Below are 13,635 nucleotides of genomic sequence, written 5' to 3' on the forward strand. Positions count from 1 at the left end.
ACCTGAGCCCAGCACTCCCTGTGACCAGATGGAAAATGCTGCCTAAATCTGAGGTTTAGTGTTAAAACACTTACTTTCCCATGGACATAAGCCATGTTTGCTAACATCAGCTCGGTCAGTAATAGAAATGATAGTTTGGACTCCATCTGTCAACTTTCTGTTTTACTTTTTGATTGTTACCAGAACTGTTGTGGAAAAGTTAAGTATATATTGTTGGCAGCCCTCTAAAATCCAACAATAACTTGAAGAGGCACATTTTATACAAATTCACATGGGACACATGAAAATGTACAACACGTAGGCACTAAAGCAAGTCTCAAAAAACTTCCAGGAATTGGTAACATACAAAATATACTCTCCTTCAATTAAAAAGTCACTTAACAGAAATCAGTAACTGTAAGAAAACAATTTTTAAACTCATTTCTGAAATTATAAAATAAAGCATTTATAAACGATTGAAAGTTCAGAGGAGATATAATGAAAAATAAGAAAATGCTTAAGCCTGAAGGATTAAAAAAAAGTGCATATCAAAACTTGTGGGATACAGCTAACGTGGTACTTAGAATAAATTCCTGATCTTAAATCTTTATATTAGAAAAGAACAAGGGTTAAAAAGATGAAAAAAAAGATGAAATAACATTAATAAGTTTAAATAAGAACATCAGAATAAATATGGAGAAAGTTGAAGTAAGGGCATAATAATTTAAAAGCAGCCATTAATGAAATAAGAAGCAAAAGATAATAAAGAATTACTACAGCCATTATGAAAAACAGTATGACTTTCCTCAAAAATTAAAAACTGAACTACCGTATGATCTAGCAATCCCACTTCTGGGGATATATCTGAAAGAATTGAAACCATCATCTCGAAAGGATATCTACACACGCAGGTTTATTGCTGTTATTATTCACAACAGCCAAGATATGGAAACAACTTAAGTATTTGTCAGTGGATGAATGGATAAAGAAGATGTGAGATAGATACATACATACATATATACATATGTATGTGTATATATATGTATGTATATACACACACACACACATATATATATATATATATATATATATATATGAATGTTATTTAGCCATGAGAAAGAAGGAAATCCTGCCATTTTGTGACAACCTACATAGACCGTGAAGACACTAGGCTAAGTGACATAAGTCAGACAGAGAACAACAAACACTGTATGATATCACCTACATGTGTAATCTAAAAAAAATCTGAACTTGTGAAAACAGAGTAGAATGGTGGTTACCACTGGCTAGGAGGTGGGGGAGTTGGGGAGATGTTGTTTAAGGGTATAAATTTACAGTCAGTAGATAGATACGTTTTGAAGATCTAATAAAGAACAGTGATTATAATCAACCACACTGTATTATAAACTTCAAAGTTGCTAAGAGACTAAATCTTAACTGTTCTCAACACAAAAAAGAGATGATAAATATGTGACATGATAAAGGTACTAGCTAACACTACTGTAGTAATTACATTGTGATATATAAATGTATTAAACCAACACATTGTATACCTTAAACTCAGACAGTGTTATGTGTCAATTATATCTCAACTTTTTAAAAAATTTAATATAATGAAATCAGCAAAGCCAATAAAATAAAATCAGAAAATACCAATAAAATTCACAAATGTATAACAAGATAAAAAAGAGAAAGAGAGAACACCACAACCACCACTACCACCACCACCAACAAAATAAAATGTATAAAATATTAAGTATCTCTACCTTGGTATAACTGGTGATATGGCAGATAATAAAATAATTATAGGTGACTATCATCAAAAACTTCATGCCACTAAATTATAAGGCATAAAGAAATGATACCAGTTCTAAGAAAATTATAGATTACTATCATTTATTGAAGAAGAAATAGAAAAGATCAATGGTCCTATAACCATTTTTAATTGAACTTGTAGTTAATCTTTCCATAATAAAAATACCAAGTCCAGACACATTTACAGGCAGGTTCTGCCTAAAATTCAAGAAAAAGAAAAACAAACTAATGGTAGACAAATATTTCTAGATAACCTTTAAGGAAGAAAAACACATCAATTTATTTTAGGCAACTAGCATATCACTTATTCTAAAACTTCACAAGGTTGGTACAAGAAGGAAAAATTATAGACAAATTTTAATTATGACTCTCAATGTAAAACTCCAAAGGCAAATGTTAGCAAATCAAATCAAGTAATGTATAATAGTATTAATGTAATGGCCAAATTAAATTTATCTCAGGAATACAAGGTTAGTCCAATATTATTGGAAAAATGCAGATTTGTCATATGGCAGAGTAATTCGTATCAGGTTAACCATCATGCAGCTAACAATCATATATACTGGAAAAATGTATTAAAAATTTCTAAATAATTGAAAGATCAGAGGAGATTATAATAGAAAATATGAAAATACTTAAGACTGATTGAATGAGTCCCACTCGTATTATAGAAGATAATCTGCTTTACTTAAAGTCAACTGACTGATCTTAACCCCACCTACAAAATACCTACATCACAGTGTTCGATTGAGTGAGTACTATAACCCAGCCAAACTGACATACCAAAGTAACCAGCACATATGGCTTCTTATCTAAGGGCACTAAGGCCTTATGGTAAGTGGCCTCTAGGACCCAAGCAGAAAAACCTCAGTTTCTTTAACTTGAAAAGTCATGGGACAAAGTTCAAGTATTCCAGAGAAACTGGAAATTGAAAAGAAAAATCCAGGAATGGAGAAAACTGGAGAGGAACAAGCCCCAAAATCTGTGTATAAACTCCTTGGCTGACCCATGAATGGCACATGCATGAAGAAGGCTTCAGTGAGTCCAGCAGAAAGCAACAGATGAAGACAAAACTGAGGAGACAATTCACCTGTTGCCCCCCACAGTGAAAGCAGAATCTGAAGTTTGAATCACACTAAATTAGAAATACTTAGAAACACCTTGGGCTTCCACTGAAATCCCAGAAGTATCATATTTAGAAATAAAGGCTACATCCCAGAACTAAGAATGTCACCATAGGAATGAGAGCAAATACAAAACAGAACTGCTAACAAAGTGTAAAACCAGGCCTCCAAAATTTCAAGGTAATTAGCCAGTTATTTAACTGCCTATTAGAGCAAAATAATCACTCTTCAGAGGAACATTAAAGAATCCAGAGACCCTACCACATAACATTTACAATATCCAAAATATAATGAAAATTGTATCAGATATGGGGAAAGAAGAAACAAGAAATATGACCCACTGTTATGAGAAAAAGTAGTGAACAGAAATAGAACCCAAGATAACCCAGATAACAAGAACTTGAAAATAGATAACAAGAACTTTAATGCTATTATTGTTCAAGATTTCAAAGAAAAAGATGGATATAAGGAATGAACAGATGGGGGAATGTGCCAGAGAAATGGAAACCACACACAAAAAAATGAACTAAATGGAAACTCTAGAACAGAAAAGTACAATATCTGGAAAAACAACAACAAAGGACTGGACTGTCTTAACACTAGACTGAAAATTTCAGAAGAAAGTATCAATGAATTTGAGAACAGAAATATAAAAATGTTTTGAAAGTGAAGAACAGGGAAAACAAAAAGATTTTGAAATGAAATGACTCAGTTACCTATGGGAAAACATTTAATGGTTGAACATATGTGTAATCAGAGATGGGCCAAAAGAAGAGCCAATAAAGCAATAAAAACATATCTGAAGAAATAATGGTCTAAATATCCTATATGGTATTTTTTAAAAGCATTAACTTACAAATCCAAGATCATCAAAGAAGTTCAAGAAGGCTAAATACAAAGAAAACCAAAACTGGATGCCTTATTATAACACAACTATATAAATATGGAGAAAGCTGTGCATGCAAAGTACACCCCATGTTGTTATTCTCGGGAAGTATGAGCAGGGTGGGGGAAGGCAGAGCACAGAGGAGGAAAGGGCATTAATACATGTATCCAAAACACATACATTAACATAATCCCATTTATTTAAATTAATGTGTAGTATATATTGAAAAAATAATGCATGTAAGGATGGTCACCAAAATATTAATGGTGGGTATTTCAGTGTGACCTTTACTTTCTCTTAATACCTTATAAACTAATGGATTTATTATAATGATCATGTCGTATTAGTCTAATTAGGATTTTTTACATTTTTACACATTAAAAAAGAAAGCTTAAGTCAAAGGCCTGCATTTTCACCAACCCCAATGATAATCCTGCATAATGTTTTTCCCCATCTATTCATTATAAAGCAGCCAACACAGACACTTTGGTCTAGAATTCATGTGGACAACATAAAGAAATCCAGGAGTAGAGATCATATACTGTTTAGGACTTGGATCAGTGTCATAGTGAAATAAAGGCTACAAAAAGAGTAGATTTAGAGAGGAGAATTGGAAGTTTGCTTTGGATAATGTCATGTTTGAACTGCCTGATATATTTGCAAATTGAGATCTTGAGTAGCAGCTGGATAAGAGAATGAAGTTAAAATGATAAGCCCAGTTGGATATCAAACTATGGAGCCAATAATATATGGATATTATTTAAAGACTGGATGGGGTCATAAGAGAATAATGCAGATAGAATAGAAAAGAAAGGCAAGCACATGGCCCTGCAGCATACTGAGTTACAGGGATGAGGCAATAAAGAGGCACTAGCAAAGGAGGTAAATATCAGTCAATAACGTAGGAGAAAAGTCAAGATTGTGGTGACTTAGAAGGTAAAGAAATTTCTTTAAAGAAGAAAAAGTGATCAACTATGTCAAACGTTTCTGATAGGTCAGGTAAGATGATGACTGACCACTGAACATGGGATTTAGCAACATGGAGTTCCTTGGTGACCTTAAGAAGATCAGCTTTAGAGGAGTGCCAAGATCAGATGCCTTGGCTAAAATGAAATTAAGAGAGGTTTATAGGAGAGAAAAATGAGGAAAATAAAGATAACTCTCAAAACATTTGGCTGTAAAGGAGAAAAATGTTTGAAGGAAAGGAGGTTGAAAACTGAGAATTTAGGACAATGGTTCTTAATGGAGAGCAACTTTGCCCCCCAACCAGGGGACATTTGGCAATATCTGGAAACGTTTTTGGTGGTTACAACTGAGGCTGTGAATGGTAAGAGGCAGGTATATGTAGGAATCTTGCACCCCCTCTCCACCCTCCTGCCAACTGAAGGAGGCATGGGGCATTATTATTCCAAGAGTACAGAACTCCCTCTTGATTCTCCCAGAGAACAGAACTAGAGCCAGTGAGTGAGTTTACAGGAGGCAGATTTTAGAACTAGTCAAGGAAGAACTTTCAATCAACTAGTGCTTTTCAAAGAGAAAATGGGTTGTTTTTGGTTGTGAGGTCCCCGTCAATGGGAGCAATCAAACAAAAATGGGTGACATATTTTAAAGAATATTTTTGCACTTGATAGGATCTGGGCTAGATGAGCTCCAGAATTGCTTCCCAAGTTTAGAACCCAGATATGTTCAGACCTGAGACAAAGACACCAGTTAGACTTGGTAATCTTGATCTATCTACCATTCTGCTTCATCCTCTCATGGTTCCTGTAACATTCCATCATACAACCTGCTGGGTATCATCTCCTCTGGCTCAGTATGCTGCCAAGCTGCTAGTCCCCTACTGTTTAGAACTTTATTATTAAAGTTCCAAACATTCCCACATTTCCTTGTAAGAGCTCTACTATTGCCTTTGAGCATGTTTTCATTTCCAAAGCAATTCACAGAGATAGCCATTATATTTTTAATATACCTAGTACCTCACATTTACTTTTAAACAAATATGCCTTCTCCAAATTAAATATCAACCCTTGATGGTGTAAGAAATTGTTTAAATAGCCAGCTTCTAAGTAATTTAAAATCATAGCAGTACCTTCATTTCCTAAGTCATGGGGCATGTGCTACTAAAGGCACGGAGATATTAAATGTACTCATCAACTCTATGTGAACTCTGCATCTGTAGATGTAGAGTCTGTAGATGTAGATGCACTTATATGCCAGAAGTATTTATTTAGAGTATTTCAGCCTCATCTCTTCATTCTCTACATCAGCTCAGAGGTCACACCAAAAAAAGATGGATATATTTCAACACTCTCCTCATCCCAATCACTAGTAAAGAGATTGAATTAGTAATCAAAAACATCCCAACAAAGAAAAGTCCAGAACTAAATGGCTTTACAGGTGAATTCTACCAAACATTTAAAGAAGAACTAATACCAATTCTTCCCAAACTCTTCCAAAAAAATAGAAGAGGAAGAAACACTTTCAAATTCATTTAATGAGGCCAGCTTTACCCTGATAACAAAGCCAAACAAGGACACTATAATAAAACAGAATTAACAGGCCAACATCCCGGATGAACACTGATGTTAAAAACTTCAACAAAATATTAGCAAACAGAATTCAACAGTATGTTAAAAGGATCATACACCATGACAAAGTGGGATTTATTCCTGGGATGCAATGATGATTCAACATACACAGATTAATAAATGTAACACATTACATTAATAGAATAAAATATAAAATCATAATCATCTCAATAGATGCAGAAAAAGCACTTGAAAAAATTCAATATCCTCTTATGAGAAAAACTCTCAACAATTTGGTAGAGAAGGAACGTATCTCAACATAATAAAGGCCATATATGACAAGCCCACAGCTAACATCATACTCAACAGTGAAAAGCTGAGTGTCCTTAACATACAATAAAAGCATTTCCTCTAAGATCAGGGAAAAGACAAGAAGGTCCACTTTCACCACTTTTATTCAACATAATACTAGAAGTTTGTTCCTAGCCAGAGCAATTAGGCAAGAAAATGAAATAAAAGTCATCCAAATCAGAAAGGAAGAAGTAAAACTGTTTCTGTTTGCAGATGACATGATATTACATATAGAAAAGCCTAAAGACTACACCAAAAAAAAAAAAGAAAAAACTTATAGAACTAATAAACAAATTCAGTAAAGTTGCAGGATACAAAATCAACGTACAAAAATCACTTGCCTTTCTATACACTAACAACTAACTATCAGAAAGAGAAATTAAGAAAACAATCCCATATACAATAGCATCAAAACACAATAAAATACTTAGGAATAAATTTAACCAAGGATGTGAAAGATCTGTATACTGAAAACTATAAGACGTTGATGAAAGAAATTAAAGAAGACACAAATAAACAGAAAGACATTCTGTGCTCATGGATTGGAAGAATTAATATTGTTAAAATGTCCATACTACCCAGAGCCATGTACAAATTCAGTGCAATCCCTATCAAAATTCCAATAGCATTTTTCACAGAAATAGACAAAACAATCTTAAAATCTGTATGGAACCACAAAAGACCCCAAACAGCCAAAGAAATCTTGAGAAACAGAAACAAAGTTGGAGGCATCATACTTTCTGATTTTAGACTCTATTGCAAATCTTTAGTAACCAAAACAATATGGTATTGGTATTAAAACAGACATATAGATCAACGGGACAGAATAGAAAGCCCAGAAATAACTCATGAGTATATGGTCAATTAATACTTAACGAAGGAGCCAAGAACATGCAATGCAATGGGGAAAAGGTAGTCTATTTAATAAATAATGCTGAGAAAACTGGATATCCACATGCAAAAGAATGAAACTGGACCCCTATATTACACCACTCACAAAAATAACTCAAAATGGATTAAAGACTTGAATGTAAGACCTGAAACTATAAAACTCCTAGAAGAAAACATAGGGGAAAATCTCCATGACATTGGTCTTGGAAATAATTTTTTGGATTTGACACCAAAAGCAAGAATAAACAAGTGGGACTACATCAAATTAAAAAGATTCTCCACAGCAAAGGAAACCATTGACAAAATGAAAAGGCAACCTATGGAATTGGAGAAAACATTTGCAAACCACATATCTGATAAGGGGTTAATATCCAAGATATACAAGGAACTCATACAACTCAATACCAAAACACCAAAAAGCCCAATTAAAAATGGGAAACCCACCTGAACAGACATTTTCCCAAAGAAGATATACAAATGGTCAATAGGTACATGAAAAAGTTCTCATCACTAATCATCAGGGAAGTACAAAAAAAAAAGAGATATATCACCTCACATCTATTAGGATGTCTATTATTAAAAAGACAAGAGATTACAAATGCTGGCAAAGATGTGGAGAATAGTGAACGCTTGTACACTGTTGGTAGGAATATAAACTGGTACAGCCGCTATGGAAAACAGTATGGAGGTTCCACAAGGGATTAAAAAGAGAACTGCCACATGATCCAGCAACCCCACTTCCGGACATATATCTAAAGGAAGCAAAATCATTATCTCAAAGACATCTGTACTCCCGTGTTCATTGCAGCATTATTCACAACAGCCAAGGTAAGGAAACAACCTAAGTGTCCATCAAAGGATAAATGGATAAAGAAAATGTGATACATACACACATGCATGCACTCATGCACACACACACACACACACACACACACACACAGAGTGGAATATTATTGAGCCTTTAAAAAGAAGGAAATCCTGCCATTTGTGAAACATGGATAAACCTGGAGGGCATTATGCTAAATGAAATAAGGCAGACAGAGAAAGACAAATACTTCATAATAACACATATATGGACTCTAAAAACAAATTTTTTTTGAACTAATAGAAACAGAGTAGAATGGTGGTTGTCAGGGGTTGGGGGTGGAGGAAATAGGGAGAGGTTGGTAAAAGTGCACAAAATTTCAGTCATAAGGTGAATAAGTTCTGAGGATCTAATGTATAACACAGTTATTATGGTTGGTAATACTGCATTGTATAATTGAAATTTGCTAAGAGGATAGAATTTGTGTTCTCACCCCTCCAAAAGAGGTAAATATGTGACGTGTTAATTAACTTGATAGTAGAAATCCTTTCACAATGTATTTGTATATCAAATAATCACACTGTACACTTTAAATATATTGTAATTTTGTGCCATTTTACCTCAGTAAAGCTAGGGAAAAAGTAATGAGTATGTATTATAGTACTTATAAATAGAGGCAAATACGTGACAAAAAATAGCACATATGACTGGGTGGAAAGTAAAAGTATTTAGGAATCTTAATCTGTAAAGTGTTACAATATTATTTTAAAGGTATACTGTGAAAAGGTAAAGATGTATATTATAAACCATACAGCATACAAAATGTAAAATAGATAGCTAGTGGGAAGCAGCCGCATAGCACAGGGAGATCAGCTCCGTGCTTTGTGACCACCTAGAGGGGTGGGATGGGGAGGGTGGGAGGGAGGGAGATGCAAGAGGGAAGAGATATGGGAACATATGTATATGTATAACTGATTCACTTTGTTATAAAGCAGAAACTAACACACCATTTTAAAGCAATTATACTTCAATAAAGATGTTTAAAAAAAAAACAAAACCATACAGCAATCACTAATGAAAACACAAAGTTTTTTTTTACCTAATCAGTAAAAAAAAAAAAAAAAATGGGAGGTAATATGGAAACTTAAAAAGATTCTAATTCCATGTTGTAACAGCAGAGTTGTGCATTTTCAGCAGGCTATGTGCTTCAAGAGCCTAAAATATTTACCAACTGGCCCTTTACAGAAATGATTTGTTGACTCTTGGTCTATACGTTCCTATTTAAGTCAAAGATTCTCAAATGGGACTTCAGAAAAATAGCTAAATGTGATATCCAAGAAACCCACCTCAAATATCAAGACCTGGCTAAGTTAAAAGTGGAAGACAGGAACAGTTATGTCATATAAACATTAATTGTAAGCAAGCTGGGATGGCTAAGACAATGTGAGACGAGGCAGACTTCATAACAAGTATTACCGCCAGAGATAAAAAGTAAGGATAAAGTGATTAATTCATAAAAAAAATAGCAATTTTAAATGTGTTTGCATCTAATAACAGATTCAAAATATATGAAGCAAAAACAACTGAAACGAGAAACAGACAAATCCACAATTATGATAAGAGGTTTCAACACTCCTCAATCAGTAATTGATAGGCAAGACAGACAGAAAATTAGCAACATAAAGAGGACTTGAACAGCACTATCAACAAACTCGACATAATTGGTATTAATGAATATTACATCCCAAAACAGCAGAGTACACATTCACGTGTTGCCAGAACATACACCAATATTAGTTTCAGTCAGCAGTTATCAGTAGCAGATACTTGTAGTTCAAAAGGGTCCTTGGGGTTTACGGACCCCAACACTGTGATTTCCTTTTCACTTCCTGGAATTCTGCATCGTTTCTGTTGTACAACATGGGGGCAACTGGAAGCCTCATTGGTGGTCTGTCGTATCAACTATCATTTCTCTAAAAGTGACTCTTTCCATTGGGACAATCCCCCTTGAATTTTATGAGGGTTCATAGCACAAGCAGGTAAAACATCAATACTAATTATACATTTAGCAGTAGGAGCAATAAAAATGGTGCACAACGGCGGTCCAAACAGCCCCACCCAGGTGGTTATGGCGCCTTCTGTCATAAGCAGGAAACAAGACAGTCTCTCCCTCTCTCTTCCCTGTCTCCTCCACCAGAGAGTGAGAAGTAGCCATGCTATGGTCGCGTACCTACCTGGTTGCCTATGTGACCAGCTACAGAAACTGCTCAGTTTGGGGATAAATAAGCCTTGCGGTTTGGCACACTCAGCAGGAATGTTCAGGGATGCTCAGTGCCCACGGTAGACTGCCTGTCCTAACATAGAGTAATAAAGTAAGCAGCTATTGATATGAGAACTGATGGGCAAATAGGCCAATGGAACAAAAGAGCAAACTCAGAGAAGACCATGTATAGGTGAGAATTTAATATATGATAAATATAGAAATACAGCACCACGAATCAAAGGTGAAAGGGTGGGTCGTTTTGTATATAATATTGGGGAGAAACTAAAATTGTATCCCTAAATAGCATCACATATAAAAATAGAATCCAGATAGATTAATGAAAGATAAAATAGAAAATCAATAGAAGAAAGTGTCAGAATTTATATTTGTGATTTAGAGGTGGGGAAGAATTCTTTTTAAAATACTTGAAAAGCAGAAATCCTCAGGCATAAATGTGTTAAGTATAATTACATCAAAACTAATTATTTTTGTTTAATGGAGAAGAATATGGATAGCGTTAACAGAGAAATGACAGATTGTAAGAAAATATTTGCAATATCTAAAACGGACAATGTACAAATATACAAGAAATTCCTTTAAGTCCACAAGAGACAGATAACCCAAGAGAAAAAATGGGCAAAAATATGAATAGGTGATTAAAATAGAACGAACCACAAGAACTAATAAGCCAGTCAAGAGATGTTCACTCTCAGTGGTAATCACAGACACAAAGGAAAACAATCATGAAATATCATTGTACCTCTGTTAATGTGGTTAAAATGTAAAACTAGGCAATCCCAACTATTGGTAGAACATAGGGATATAAGAACCAACACGTACTCCTGCAGAGAGAAGAATGGTGAAGCATTCTCGAGAGCTACCTGTGGGCATTTAGTCAAGTCAAGTTTACACACACTTTGTGACCCAGCAATTACACTCCCAGGAATGCAGCAAATTCTTTCATAGACCCACAAGCAACATACATAAAAATGCCCATCATCACCTTGCTTATTGTGATAGGGATTCAGAGCAATCTGAGTGTCCATCACCAACCGAGTGGACAGATCAGATCTGGTGGATACACATGGAGTTTTAGGAAACTTTAGAAAGAATGGACTAGATGTTCACAGGGCCCCATGGTTGGCACTTCATTGCTAAGTTAAAGAAGTAAAATGAGGTCTATAATTTACGATGATTTCCTTAAATTAAAAAAAACAGGCACCCAAATCAAAACCTATTTTGTAAGACTACATATAATCAAATGACACATATGAAATATATTCATATGTTTGCCAATGGTGAATGAAAAAAATGAAAGTTGATAATGTGGACAAATAAGGGAAAAAAAGACAGAGAAAGAGAAGGAAGGAAGGAAGGAGGGAGGGAGGGAAGGAGGGAGGGAGGGAGGGAAGGAGAGGAGAGGAGAGGAGAGGGGAGAGGAAAAATGAAAAAGAAAGGGAGGGAGGAAGGAAGAAAAGTCAAAGAAAGAAAGTTCTTTTTCTTTTGAAATAGTTTGAGGGAAATTGACTCAAATAGAGGTAATAGCATAAGGAAAAGCACGCAGGCAGGAAAGCGTAAGTCTGCAAAAACAAAGGCGAAGAACCCAATTTGGATGGAACATCAGAGTGTTTCGAGAGGAGCAGCAGGAGATAAGCCTGGAAGGGTAAGTTGGTAAGCTGAATTTGGTCTATTTTTATTTGTTTTTATCTAAAAACTAAGATATATGCTTTACTCGTATATAATATATGGATTGACCCTGGAACTCAGGCTCACAATTGAAGATATTTGTGATCCACATGAAAGAAAATTTTTAAAAAGAGCCAAATTCTGTCATTTCTCCTAAAATCTACCCTAATTCTCTTCTGTCTCAGTGCAGCTAATATCTATGGCACTTCCCATGGCTCTGTGATGTCATTTCCTTTTGTAGCTATTAGTTCCCTGCAGTGTTTGTGCTTTACTCAACACAGGCTGTCTGATAACAGATGTGATTCCCAGCTGTGTCTATATACCAACCACAGAGCGTTCATTAATAACAATTATTAAGTACTTTATGATACAAATTGAGCCTGTAGCAATAGAGAAAACATCCAGCCATTTGTTTTATGGTCTCTTGTCAGGGTGAACTATAAATCCCCATTATCTCAACATTATCAGCACTGGAAAATGGATCTAAGCATGAGTCATAAATAAAACTACCAAACAGCTCAATCATTCTGGAAAGGACAGAGCATAAATTAACACTTGACGATGTAATGTTATATATGAACTTAAATAATAGCTCAAGCCTTCCTGTCGGCTAGTTACGCAAATTACTATTTTTAAGACTTACATTGGTAGTTGCATGGCTGGCATATTCATTTAGGCACACAATTAGAGTTCAATAAATATGCAGTCCAGACACTGCCCTCCCATAACGCAACAGCTCCCACTAATGATGTATGAAGAACAGTGAAAATTAAGAGAGAAAATTTCAACTGAGAGAATGTCTCTTAGGATTACAGGGAGTAGGGAAAAAAATCACATTTTCTCTGAATACTACATCTCATAGGAGAAATCATTAAATTTGGGAAGATGGATAGAAGAGGAACCACAAAAACTGTATGCATTACTGGTTCCTGGGTGGTAGTACAACGGATTTTCAGTCAATCGTAAAAATATTTATTTAGTTACCGCTCTGTTTTGGGTCCAAGCTGTCTTAAGTGATGAAGACAGAACGGAAAGATAAACGGAACACGTGAATGTAAGTTTTGAAAGAAAAATAGCCAATAAACTCTCTAGGAACCAAAGACATGCAAATGAAGACCATGAGATATTATTTTTCATGTTTTAAAAGTTAATTCCCAGTATTGGGGAGGAGACAGTGAAACAGGAAATCCAATCATTTGCTAAAAGGCATCCGAAGGGGTTCAAACCTAGACGGCCATTGGGCAATATCTACCAAGGGCTCTAAAAGTGACCATTACTTTTTAAAAATTAAGGTATAATTGACACAC

At 34.9% G+C, this 13,635-nt stretch overlaps 1 long non-coding RNA gene across 1 annotated transcript in view; it reads right to left on the reverse strand.

Moving 5' to 3' along the window:
* Positions 1-13,635, reverse strand: part of LOC118899422 — a 255,792-nt gene that overhangs the window by 192,315 nt on the left and 49,842 nt on the right. The gene's annotated exons all lie outside the window — the stretch shown is intronic.

The sequence above is a fragment of the Balaenoptera musculus genome, chromosome 8 (genome assembly GCF_009873245.2).
Source record: "Balaenoptera musculus isolate JJ_BM4_2016_0621 chromosome 8, mBalMus1.pri.v3, whole genome shotgun sequence".
Classification (NCBI taxonomy): Eukaryota; Metazoa; Chordata; class Mammalia; order Artiodactyla; family Balaenopteridae; genus Balaenoptera; species Balaenoptera musculus.